Source organism: Delphinus delphis, chromosome 6 (assembly GCF_949987515.2).
Source record: "Delphinus delphis chromosome 6, mDelDel1.2, whole genome shotgun sequence".
Lineage (NCBI taxonomy): Eukaryota > Metazoa > Chordata > Mammalia > Artiodactyla > Delphinidae > Delphinus > Delphinus delphis.
Window position 1 is genome coordinate 104,094,032 of NC_082688.1, and position 13,412 is coordinate 104,107,443.

Consider the following 13,412-nt stretch of genomic DNA (forward strand, 5'->3'; position numbering starts at 1 on the left):
TTTAATTAAATGAACACAGTTCAGAGAAAAGCAAAAGATCAGGCAGGAGCAGATTCCAAAAACCAAAGTCAGAAGATTATTGACCATTTGGATGAGTTCATGGTTTCTAACCTGTGTGATCATCAGAGTCACCTGAGAAGATTTTACAAAAGGTTTCTGGACCCTATTCAAGACCTAGAGTAACTGGGGCCCAGGGAAGCGGAATAAGTGACCAGGCCAGGAAGAAGCAGGACTGAACAAGGGCCTGGCCTCCTGCCCAGGTGCTGTGGCCTCCACACACCCACTTGGGTTGCATGCCACCCTGGTTTTCTCTTCAAGGTACCCCATTGGGTCCAAGAAGCTCCAACCATGTACCTCTTTGGACAGTGCTGAGATTCAGTGCTGGGGCAGGGGGTGCTTCGAGTCCCACGGAGGCCAGCTCAGACTCACCTGCCCGGCCTCGGATTCCCCCAGATCCAGAGGAGCAGTGGAGCATTTTTGTCAGGTGGGCAGCTGCTCGGCTTCCCAAAATGCCCTCCAAAATGTGCCTAGAGGCGTGGGGTGTCGGCGCAGGGCTAGAGCCACACAGTCCAGCTGCGTCAACGGCGTGGCCAACCTAGTGCTGATGCCTGGTTCCAGCCAACTCTCATTCACATACTTCATCACTCGGACAAGATCCCACCCCCTGCCCCCACTTCCTCTCCTCCTTCCAGGTCTCTCTCCCTGCCCGCGGTTGATGGGCTGGTCCAGGCAGCTCCACCCTAGGACACAGACGCCAGGATCCCCAGGTCAGCAAATTCAGTGGTATGTGGTTGCAGAAAATCGAAGAGAGCCTTCTCTTAGGCCTGAACAATTCCCCCATCCTCCTGTTCCTATATTTCTATAGCATGGGGCCAAGAAAAATTCTGTTTAGGAGAAGGAATTGAAAATAAAAACAATCTCGCCTTACATTTGCATATCATTTTCTACATACAGGCTCTTTCATATGTAATTTTTCAGACATTTGAGCCTCACAAGCACTCTTTACTTTTTTTTTGGCGGGGGGAGGGGGGGAGCAGTTAACGCTATATTTATTTATTTTAAATTGTTTTTATTGAAGTATAGTTGATTTACAGTGTTTCAGGTATATAGCAAAGTGATTCCGTTATACATATATATATATTCAGTTACTTATATCTATTCTTTTTCAGATTCTTTTCCATTATAGGTTATTACAAGGTACTGAATATAGTTCCCTGTGCTGTACAGTAGGTCCTTGTTGCCTATGTATTTTATATGTAGTAGCGTGTATCTGTTAATCCCAAATTCCCAATTTATCCCCCACCCCATGTTTGCTATTGGAGGCTCTAAGTTCAAGACCCTACACTACCCACCTCATCCACCTCTTCTCTTGTTTCTGCTCATTTATCGTTGGACAGAGGGAGAGGAAGGTTTTCTGTTAAAGGAGACACTGTTGACACAGAGGACCTCCTGCTCTCCTTGGATGTGGTAGGCGGCAGGCTAGGGGAGGGACCAGAGCCAGAACAACCTAGGCAGAAACTATGGAGTTTAGTGACATTTAGAAATATTTATAGTGAAAATTTAAAGCATAACAAAAGTAGAGAGCAATGAACTACTACTCAGATCTGATCATCCAGACCTTTTAAAAAACTTGACTCATGGCTACACTTCTTTCATCCCCACAAATGGATTGTTTTGGAGCAAATCCATAATATCATCAAATATTCAGCCAGTGCTCAAATTTCCCCCAAATGTGCCTGCAGCGTTTGACTGACATGTCTCCTAAGTCTCTTTGAATCTATAGGTTCCTGCTCCTTCTTTTTCCTTGTAAACGTTCTTTGTTGAAGAAGCCAGGTCATTTTTCCTATAGGGTTTCCCACATTATGGATTATGCTGGTCATATTTTTAAAAATCATTCCCCTGCTCCATTTATTTCTTGTAAATGGATAGATCTATAGATGCAAGGTGCGATCTTTAAGCAAGAATACTTTGGAGGTGATGTTGTGCCATTAGGAGATATGTAATGTCTCCCGGCCTCTCTTGCTGTGATGTGACTGAACACTGATGAGTAGGTCCATCGGCTCATAAGGGCTTTGCAGAGTCATGATTCTAGTACTGCATCTTCACTTACCAGCTGGATTCTTTCAGAGAGAATTTTTTTCTCCTCAAATAATGATTACCTGGAGGTGTAGTTCCTATAAGAAAGGCAGATGGAATTCTTGATCCCCTTCCTTTTGTTTTCAGAATGAATTGGTTCCCCCACTATATCACCCAAAAATGATCTGTGAGTTCTTTTTATTATTCCTATTATTATCATGAACTCATGGGTTGTAACAATTTTGATGTGTTTCAACCTATTGCACTTTTTACTCTTACTTGTGTTCAAATGGTCCCATTTTGGGCCTCCCCAGCTTAGTTCCTGAATTCTTCTGCCCCAACTTCAGTAATCTTTGGTAGTTTCCTTGCTTTCAGGAATGACAAAATGTTCTTGGCTTATCTTGTATATTTCCTGTCTTGGATCTGTAATCCAACACTCTTTTAGGAACTCTGATTCCTGTTGGTGGAAAATGGTATTTAGAATTCATAATCTGCACACAGGAGGCACTCAGTGCTACTGGTGGATCATTGCTTCTGAGTCTCTTTAATGGGTAGAACTAGGAAATATATATATATATATACACACACACACACACATATACATATATATGCATTTATTATATAAGTGCTATCTTGTTTTAGTTTTTGAAAACAAATCAAACTTATGAAAAAGTTGCAAGTGAAGTACAAAGAACTCCCCACACCCCAGCAAAAACCTTTTGAGAGTAAATTATTACCACGAATGTCCCATAACCCTCAAATACTTTTTGTTGGTATTTCCAACAAACAAAAACATTTTCCTCCATATGCACAGTACAACCATCAAAATGAGGAAATGCACGTTAATCTTTACTACCATGCCGTGTTTATACACATTCAAGTTTTACCAGGGTTAAACAAAAAGATCCAGTTTAGAATTACGCATTGCATTTAGCTCTCGTGTTTCTCTAGTCTCCTTCCATCTAGAACAGTTCCCCATCTTTCCGCAAAATTCATGCCTTTGGAATATTTGAAAATTATAGGGCAGCTGTTTTGTGGAATGTCCTACAGTTTGTGTTTGTCTAATGTTTTCTCATGATTAGATTCAGGTTGTGCATCCAGGGCAAAAACAACATGGAAGTGAGGCTGGGTTCTCATTGCATCTTATTAGGTGACACACAACTTCAGTTTGTTGCATTACAAATGATGTTCATTTTGATCGCTTGGTTAAGGTGGTAGCTGCTAGGCTTCTCCATTGTAAAATAATTCTTTCCGTCTTTGTAATTACTAAGTATTTCTTGGAAAAGTACTTTGAAACTATGTAAATACCCTATTCTTTGCCAAACTTTCAATTCTTTCATTTACATATTTATATCAATATGGACTCTAGATTTCCTATTTTATTCCATGGGTTATTATCCATTGTGATCACTGTTGACTTTGAGGCTCAAATTGTCCCAGATATGGCCAGTACGTGCCCCTTCAGACTAGCTTCTGTGTCTCTCTGACTTGTACCCATTGTATTCCAGGCTCATCTTGTACTTTGCCTGTCCCAGCTGTGAAATAAGTCATTTCTCCAAAGAACACAGTTTCCTTTACTGTAGAATAATACTTAGAAACCAAGATCAGGATGCTAAAACGGCTTATTGCTTTATGGGGCATCTTCATTCACAGGACTTCTATCAGTGGACAGAGCTCGGGGAGATTAAACTTGTACACGTACACACACATCTATATTTGTCTCTATGTCTATATCTATTTGTGGGAAATAGTGAGTTCAATTCCGATCCAACACTACAGGGTCCATTCTGCTTTCCCTCCTTCTGCATTTGTAACATCTTTCTCCGGGGGGTTAGGCAATCACTCCCATTATCCATAATATGTTTATTCATTTGGCCAATTTCCCACAGCGTCCCATAGCTGCTTCCACTTCCTCTCCTATGGCAAGCCCTCTCCCCACCCTACTGGGGCTCTGACACCCATTCCAGGCTGCAGCCACTGACTGTCCCCATGGGCACTCTCCTCATCCGCCCATGCTCCAACACCCAGCGCCAGGCTGCTCCTCCACACAGGCACCATCCTCGTCCCAGTTGGCTCTGACCACACGCTGGCAGCCCACTCTTCCGCAGGGACACCCTCTGCACCCCAGGGCTCCCCTATCCTGATCCCCCCCAAGCGTGCACCTCTTCCTCAGCTGCACCTCATGGCTTTAGGGGTGAATTGTTGAACAAGAGAAAAGAAGACAAATAAAGGAAAGAGTTAGAGGACAAGAAAGAAAGAACAGTTACTTTTTTTGTTTGTTTGTTTTTAACAGAGAGGAAAAACTTCTGGAGTATATATACTTCCAATCCAAATTTAGAAGTATATAATTTTACTTAACTTCTTTGATTTCATATTTTTATCCTTTTTCTCTTAAGCTAAAGATCTTGATTCCTAACCACATCAAAATGATTATTTACTCTACCTTACTATATGTTTAATAGTTTCAGACTAACAAAACCAATACTATTGCAAACAATATGATTGGTGAAAAGAGTTTAAGATCTTTTAGAGTTCTTTTTATCCTAAGGTATTCCCCACTAAGGGTGTACAGTCAAATTACTATGTTTAGGTCATTTAAAATAATTACTCTCAGTGTGGTTAAGCCTCCAACTCAAAATGCAGTTGTATATTAGGTTTCATTTTGCTTTTGTATTTTCAGGATAACTAGAGAGAGAAAAGAGATTTGAGTTGGTAATAAATTTTGGCAGAAAGAACACTCTGAAGGAGACTAGTTCAGGATGGGTGGAGGATAGAGGGGAGAGGTCCAAAAAGTTATGAGAGGGTCATAGAAAAGGACTGAAAAGCCACAAAAACCATATAACCTCTTTGGAGAGCAACTTGGCAATATCTACCAACATACATTTGATACTTTACTACCATGTAATATTTATCACTTACTGTGGACTTAGCATGTAAGTCTGTGTGTAAAAACATTTGACTCAGAAACCCATTTCTAGGGATCTATCCCAAAGACACACTGGCATAAATATGAAAAGATAACGTGTTCAAGGCTGTTCAATGCAGCACTATTTGTAATAGTAGAAGATTAGGGATAACACTAACATCCATCAGGATGTCAAGAGACTCATGAGGACATAGGGCCGTGAAGGGGCCTGATAAACCAGAGTTTGAGGAAGCAGAAACCATGAGGAAACAGAATTTACGAGGGAGAAAGAGAGAGGGAGGAGAAAAGAGTCAATTTGACTAGAAGCTTCATGAGGCCAGGCAGGAATCGTTCTCAGTTTTAGTCGCTGGAGTATCTCAAACACTTAAAATGGTGCTTGGCACACAGTAGGTGATCAATAAATATTTATCAATATACTGATAAATGAATAAGGTAGCAAGGTGGGGGAGAAAGAGTAGCACTGACAGAGAGACGCAGGAACAGAAAACCATGCAGGGCACAGAAAGAACACTAAGTGAGCAGGTTTTCCTCTCCCAGCCAGCCCACCACGTTCTAGTGTGCGTGATGCAAAGTCTCCTGGGATCCAAAATCCAACTCAGGGGTTGAGATAAGTTCTGCCTTTTTGTATATTCTACCTTTTGTCTTCTAGAAGTATTAGAATTAAAAAATGTGGTCAGGGCTTCCCTGGTGGCGCAGTGGTTGAGAGTCCGCCTGCTGATGCAGGGGACATGGGTTCGTGCCCCGGTTCGGGAGGATCCCACATGACGCGGAGCGGCTGGGCCCGTGAACCATGGCCGCTGAGCCTGCGCGTCCGGAGCCTGTGCTCCGCAACTGGAGAGGCCACAACAGTGAGAGGCCCGCGTACGGCAAAAAAAAAAAAAAAAAAAAAAAATGTGGTCAAACTTCTGGCTTTTTTTCTGTGGAATAGAAATGATTCCTCTGTGCAGCTTAAATGTGCATTTCTTCTATTATGAGTAAAGTTGATCAGCTCTTTATATGTTTCATAGTCACTTGTATTTTTTGTTTTCTGTCCCCTTAATGTCCTTCTTGACATCCTGATTTGGGGGAGCTCCATATCGCCTTTGGGAACAAGATAAGCCCGTCTTATTTACTTTACGACATAATTTGGTTTTTATGGTTCAAAAGATAATAGTAGACAGGCACGATAAGGTGAATGGTAAGTAAAGCAGCTTCCCAAACAATTCCATTCTAGGGTTCTGCTCCCTCACCTCCACTCCATACACACACTTTCCCCAAATTAGCCCAAACCTCACAAACAATAGGAAACGTATTCATTCCTAGCAACACCATCTGGCCAGTTAGTCTCACCGTCTCCCTCACCCCACCCCCTCTACCAACTTGTCTCCTTCTGACTCAAGATTGCAACTTCAACTCTTGCCTGGATCTCCAGCCTGCCAGACTGCCCTGCAGACTTCAAACTTGCCAACCAACCCTCACAATTGTATGAGCCAATTCCTTAAAAAGAAATATAAAAATATTTACGTGTGTGTGTGTGTGTACACTGGCTGAGATGGCCAGTAATGGTGAGTCACACAAAAATGGTATTTAGAGCAGATGGCAGGGAAAACCCAGTGGTTGCCTATATGCATAAGATTGAGCAAATAAGCAAATAAATCGATGGTAATGGGAGTCAGGTTTCTCACTGACAGAGAAAGTAGGTGTAAATATGAAAATGGGAAGTGCAAGAATAAACCCTGTAGTATGGATTGAAATTGAAGTATCAGTGTGAATTCATGGTTTGATAGATAGATAGGTAGGTAGGTAGATAGAAAGACAGATAGATAGGTAGATAGACAGATAGGTAGATAGATAGAAGATAGATTAAAAATAAACGGAGATGAAGAGGTACATGTGCGTTCTCTGTAGTACTGTTGCAACCTTTCTGCAAAGTTGAAAGTGGTCCAAGATAGAATTACAGAGCTCCATAGAGACGTAGACACAGATACAGGTATAGAGATGTAGATGGATATATAGATAAATATATATATAGATGATCTATATATAGAATGGATATATATATAGGATATATATATAGAATGATACCCCCCCCTAAAAAACAACTAATAAAAGGGGTAACCTAGGGCAGCTGGGCATGGGAGAAAGGATAGATGCAGTCAGGCAAGAGGATAAGACTTTTCAATGTAGATCTTTTAACATAATTTTTATTTCAAACCATGCAATAGTATTAACTACTCGAGAAATAAACCACATTTAAGAAGTATAAAACGCAGCTCTGACCATGTCCCTCCACTGCCTGAACCTTATCGTGGCACTTGGTTGCGTCTGCCTGTCTGTCTGTCTGTCTCAAGTCTTCCTTGTTATTCTCCTCCCCAGTCACACCCCTCAGTCCTGCCTCCCCAGACCCTCCCTCAGGTTCTATTATGACCACAGACATTGATGGGCACCAAGTACTCAACGCTGGGCCAAGCCCTTGACTCATGGATTATCTGATTGCAAGGTCCTCTGCCCCTATGGCCTTGGTTCTATGGCAGACCCTCTGCCCAGAACACTCCTCCACAACCTGGTATGTTTGAAGTGATCCTTTGAATCCCAGATCAAATGCCACCTTCTTGTGGAAACTTCCCTGCCCCAGGCTACTAAATTGCCCCCTCCTCTGAGCTCTCAGGGCGCTTTTTCATCTAGTCACTTGTCAACTTCAGGAGTGTCTTTGGGAAAAGTCATCTACTTCCCAAATCCTTAGGCAGTGCCTGGAAAGGTCAGGTGTCCCAGGCGAACATTTATCTAATTCATCTGGACTGAGAAAAATGTTCCCTAAAACATTAGACCAGCAGTAAAGACCTTTTCCAGGGAAAGAATGGATTTCAAATGAATTTGGGAGTCCTGTGACTCATAACAGAGACCTAGAGACCAGAAGTTTGAGGAACTCCCATTCCAGCTCTACTGTTTTCAAAACCTAGGTTGGATCAATGGTAAAACTCTAGACCCCCAGGGGAGTGGGGAAGTATTTCTTGGGAAAAGTATAGAGAACAGTGGAATGATTCATTTACACCACAAAAGATGCAATACCAGATATGTAAGCTTCAGCTTTTCACCAGCTGAAGACAGAAGGACTGGGGGTGCGTGCTCCACGTCTCTCCACTCTCCTTTAGGACTAATCAGAATTTCAAAACACCTAGATGACTGTATAAAAGCAAAAATCTTGGGCTTCCCCGGTGGCTCAGTGGTTGGGAGTCCGCCTGCCAATGCAGGGGACATGGGTTCGTGCCCCGGTCCGGGAGGATCCCACATGCCGCGGAGTGGCTGGGCCCATGAGCCATGGCTGCCGAGCCTGCGCGTCCGGAGCCTGTTGCCCCGCAATGGGAGAGGCCACAGCAGTGAGAGGCCCGCGTACCACAAAAAAAAAAAAAAAGAAAGCTTACGCCCTTATCTTCTCTCCCCTTCTTTGAAGTAAGGTGTCCGTACTCTTATAACTAACTTCAGAAACACAGAAAAAAATTCCTATGTTCTTCTTTGGAAAGCGAAAGTATAATCACTTTCCCTCACTCTAAATCAGCTAAGCTCAGAGATCCAACAGTGTCAGGACATTAATAGAAGATCGTTATGTTTGGAATGTCATATCTTAGAAAGTATTTTAATGCGAAGAAAAGCTACTTCACCTGCAAGAAGAAATGCAGGTTGTTCCATTCTGGGAGATTTTCAGGACGTGGAGTTTTTGAAGACAGAGACAGCAGCAAGCTTGATCCTATCCACACAGGGAGAGACGGGAGGGGTAATGATGATACTTCTCAGAATGGAGATGACGCCTAGGCTGGGTGATGCTGAGCAAACCACTTTACTTCTGAAGGTCTCGGTCTTCTCATCTGTTTAATGTGCATAATAGCGAAGGGGCCTTAAGGATTAAACAACACTATATTTGGCACTATATATAGGAGGTGCTTAGTAAATGTCTGTTGTTTATTACCCTGTTTCTGTCTTCAAAAACTCCATGTCCTAAAAATCTCCCAGAATGGAACAATGTGCATTTCTTCTTGCAGGTGAAGTAGCTTCTCTTTGCAATTGGAGAAGCAAATGTAGTCAATTACAAACTGTCTCCATTCCCAGCTGCCTTTAAATAGCCAACCCTCCTCGCTTATTTAGGATTTCTGCCATCAAAACGTCTTGGGAAATAAGAGATAAAAGACACAGTCCTTACTCTCTGGGAACGAGTAATTGCTTACAATTTACTTTGAGAAGTGGAAACATACAGGTCATTGCAAAGAACCAGGGAATAGAGAGGAAAAGCAGGTGACTCAGCCTAAAGATGGCTTCCTGGAGATATTTGAGCTAAGTCTTCAAGGATAAGCAGGAGTCGGCCAGGTCAAAGGAAGAGAGGGGCCAGGGCTCTTCCCCAGGAGAGAGCAGCAGCTGGGGAGGTTATGGAGGTGACAGGAGACACTTGGTGCTCAAAGGCGGAGCTTCAGCTGGGTAAGGAAGGACACCTAACCCTCTCTGTCAATTGAGAATCAAGAAGGGCCAGACGGTCCTGATGCTGGAGGCCCAGGCTCCAGCCTTGCCCAAGGCAGCAGAAGAGTCCAGTGAGTAGCAGGAGCTGCGTGGAGCCAGAGCCGTGCACACGCTCTCCGGGCCCAGGTTTCCACTTTGTCCTTCATGGGAGCTTTAGGCTCAGGTCTTCCCAGACCCTCTTTTGGGGTGTGTATGGAGGGAATAGGCACCCTAGGCAGGACCCTGTTCTCTCCCCACCATGCTGAAACTGCACACCCTAGACTGGGACTCAAACTCACAACCTCCCAGCTGAAATTGCACACCTGGTCTCAGGACTTAATGAAGCTCAGGTTCTTTATGTCTTGTCGCAGAAGGAATTCACTGAGAGGTAAAGTGATAAGAAGTAGATTTATCGAGAGAGATATATAGGCCCCATAGACAGAGTGTAGGTCATCTTAGAAGGTGAGAGAGGCCCTGAAATATGGGGTAGTTTTTTTTTTGCAGTACGCGGGCCTCTCGCTGTTGTGGCCTCTCCCGTTGCAGAGCACAGGCTCCAGATGCGCAGGCTCAGCGGCCATGGCTCACGGGCCCAGCTGCTCCGCGGCATGTGGGATCCTCCCAGACCGGGGCATGAACCTGCGTCCCCTGCACTGGCAGGCGGACTCTCAACCACTGCGCCACCAGGGAAGCCCAGGGTGGTTAGTTTTTATGGGCTGGGTAATTTCATAGGCTAATGAGTGGGAGGATTATTCCAACTACCTTAAAGAAGGGATAGGAATTTCCAGGAATTGGGCCACCGCCCACTTTTTGGCCTTTTATGGTAGGCCTTGGAATTGTCACAGTGCCCTTGGGTGTGTCACTTAGCATATGCTAATGTATTACGATAGTGTATAATTAGGCTCAAGGTCTACTGCAAGTCAAATCTTCCGCCACCTTGCGCCTATTCGGTCCTCAACAGTTTATTCATATGTCATTCTTTTAAAGGTTGTGCCCTGCCCACTCCCCTCCTGTCTCAATCCCAGCCCTAGTCAGGTCCTGCCCCTTCCTGGATCTCTCCAGCAAGGCCAAAGGTCATCACCCCCCCCCCAAACCTCTGGGAAGAGGAGGGATTTCTCCCCCAAAACAGGCCCATTTTCAACCTCTCCAATCAGGTCGTTGCAGGTCTTTCCTAAGCCCTGGTTGGGAATCTTGCCTCGTTCTCCAAGTTTGGGGCCTGGTGGGCCTGGGAGGCAGGTCAGTCATGTATGGATGTGTGTGGCAGGGGGGGTGAGGGTAGGCCATTCTTTTGTGCCTACGACTGGGTAGCTCCCAGTTTGGGGCAGCCTGAAGCTGATACCGTTTACCAGGAGGCCCTCTTTAGGAAAAGGTGCATAACATTACAAATGCAAAATTAGACACAGACCTTGGAAGGGGGTCTGTGCAAGTGAGGTGACCCCACACATTAAGCATCATTGGTTTCATCGCAAGCCCTCTAAGACACTCACCACATCCTCCACCCACTTTGGGAGTGGGGGTGGGCTGCAGAAAGAGTACAGGCCTAGGACCCTGATTCAGTCCAGCCTCTGCCTGGATAATCAAATCAGGGCATATCTCTGTTCTGGCTGACCTCTAAGGTACTTCCCAGCTTCATGAACAAGGCCACTTAAAAACCATCCAAGTCCCTGTTACCTTTTTTGGAAGCTCCAGCCCATCTTACATTAAATGCAATAAATTTTTTTTTGGCCATGCCACGTGGCTTATGGGATCTTAGTTCCCCAACCAAGGATTGAACTCATGCCCCCTGCACTGGAAACGCAGAGCCCTAACCATTGGACATCCAGGAAATTTCCTAAATGCAGTAAAATGTATTTAATTAAACATAAACCCATTAAATATATATTTGGATTTGCTGTAAAATTTGGAAGCTGTTTTTAAACTTCACTTTGGGAAGTGTCATTCATTCAGCAAATATGCATTGCATGCTCACTCTGAGTCAGGCCCTGTTCTAGATATTGGGGTACAGAGTTAACAAAAACCCCTGCCCTTATGGAGCCTATGTGGGCTGGGGCCCAAGAAACAGATACAAAAAATAGATAGTGTGGCAGATGGTGATGAGTGCTGTGGAGAAAAATAAAGCAAGAGATTAAAAAAAAAAAAAAGCAAAAAATAAATTAAAAAATAAAGCACGGATGGGGATGGGGCTGGCTTATTGCTCATAAAGGCCCTGGAGTTTGGTGGTCAGTTCTGACCTTTGGCAATGACTGATGAAAGATCAGTCACTAATTGGGATTAGTGGTGGCCTCTGATGAGACAAAAATCAGTGAGACTGGGTGTCTTGCCAGGAATACTCAGGACTCTGGAGCTCAAACTTAATTCAGGGATGATTCAGCGGTTCTTTGGCTTTGATTAACTCAAATAGTTTACAAATGAGTCCAATTTCTCAATAATCAATGAGCATTGCTAACTTAGAAGTTTGAGATGAAATGTTTGTATGCTAAATCTAAGCATAAGGATGGCAGACGACTATTAAATTTGTAGACAGTAGTTGAACATGTATTTGTGTGCTGGTTTCTATTTGAATTTGGTAGCCCATCCATGCTGTTAAAGGTCTTAGACATTTCATCTGCCCTGGGAAAGCTGGCAGGAACTGTGCTGAATGGGTGACCTGCCCTGGTAATGACCTCCTCCCATTGGGGCAGGTGCTCTTTGGTCGTGAAATTGAATAAAGACACAGGCAGGCCCTGGGTGCAGGGCGCCCATTGTTTTTGTTCACATCTACCCTGGGCTTCACATCTCTAAAAGGGAGATCGTATTCATGAACTACCATAGGGTAGTTTGAGGTTTCAGCAAGGTCACTCCTGGCCCTCACAGAGGGCTGCCAACTCTTTTTTAAAGATTTTTTTTTTTTTGATGTGGACCATTTTTAAAGTCTTTATTGAATTTATTATAATATTGTTTCTGTCTTATGTTTTGGTTTTTCGGCCATGAGGGATCTTAGCTCCCCGACCAGGGAATCGAACACACACACCCTGTATTGGAAGGCGAAGAGTTAACCACTGGACCACCAGGGAAGTCTCAGGCCTCCCAACTCTTGGTGCCTTCAGCTCTATTATCCACAAAGCTCTCTTTGAAAAACCATCCATCAGCTCCCCTGCTACATCCTGCAACTCACCAACCGGCCTCCGCCCCCCTCCTGAAAGGTTGACTCCTGGAACTGCTGTCACGAAGCCCCGACCTTCCAGCTTTGTCACAGCGAATTTTCGTTCACTCTCAAACCCTTTCTCTCCTTCACCCTCCTCCTTAGCCAAAGTGGTTCTCCCCTGTCCCATGGGGTCATCTCCCACTGCCATCACACTCTATGGCCATGCAGGGAACTCTGCCTCATTCTCTGCTGAGACCTCCAGGCCCCGAACGCATCACCATCCCCTGCTCCTCCTTTGAAGTTCATCTGTTTCTGGCACTTTCCTCTTCAACTCCAGTGGCTCTGGCACCTAATGTGGGCCTGGTGCCCTGACCTGGTCCGTGGAGCTCGCCTGCCTGGGGATGCCCCCCCCGAGCCTGCTCCCACCCTGACATCAACCCTGGGTCCGTCTTCAGCGGCACGCAGCATCCCTTCCCCAGGCCACGTCATCACCCTACTCTGTGTCCATCCTCCCGGCCTCACGCTTGGTGGCTTCCCTTTCCTACCATAACCATAACCCACTCAGCTCTCTGCAGACCCCCAGTCACATCTCCTGTCCCGTCTCCCCCGCCCACTCCACTTTCATGCCGTCTGATTTCCTTCCCCTGAGGGCTGGAGCCCCTCAGCACTTTAGATGCTGCCCTTGCCAATGGCCTCAACTCTTCTCAGTTTACCCCTCCGCCCCAGACTGTCCTGTCTTCTCTCTCCTCTCCTGTTCCTTGGCTGGGAGTTGGCTGGTGGAGAAAGTTATCATTCCATGCTAAATGGACCGACTACGAAATCATT

At 44.8% G+C, this 13,412-nt stretch overlaps 1 protein-coding gene across 1 annotated transcript in view; it reads right to left on the reverse strand.

The window, feature by feature from the left end:
* Window positions 1-1,088: 1,088 nt before the first annotated feature.
* CCDC25 (coiled-coil domain containing 25) overlaps window positions 1,089-13,412 on the reverse strand; it is a 61,275-nt gene continuing 48,951 nt past the window's right edge. The window contains exon 10 of the transcript XR_009519936.1: window positions 1,089-2,533. The gene's annotated coding sequence lies outside the window, so the exon portion shown is untranslated. The remainder of the gene's footprint in view (window positions 2,534-13,412) is intronic.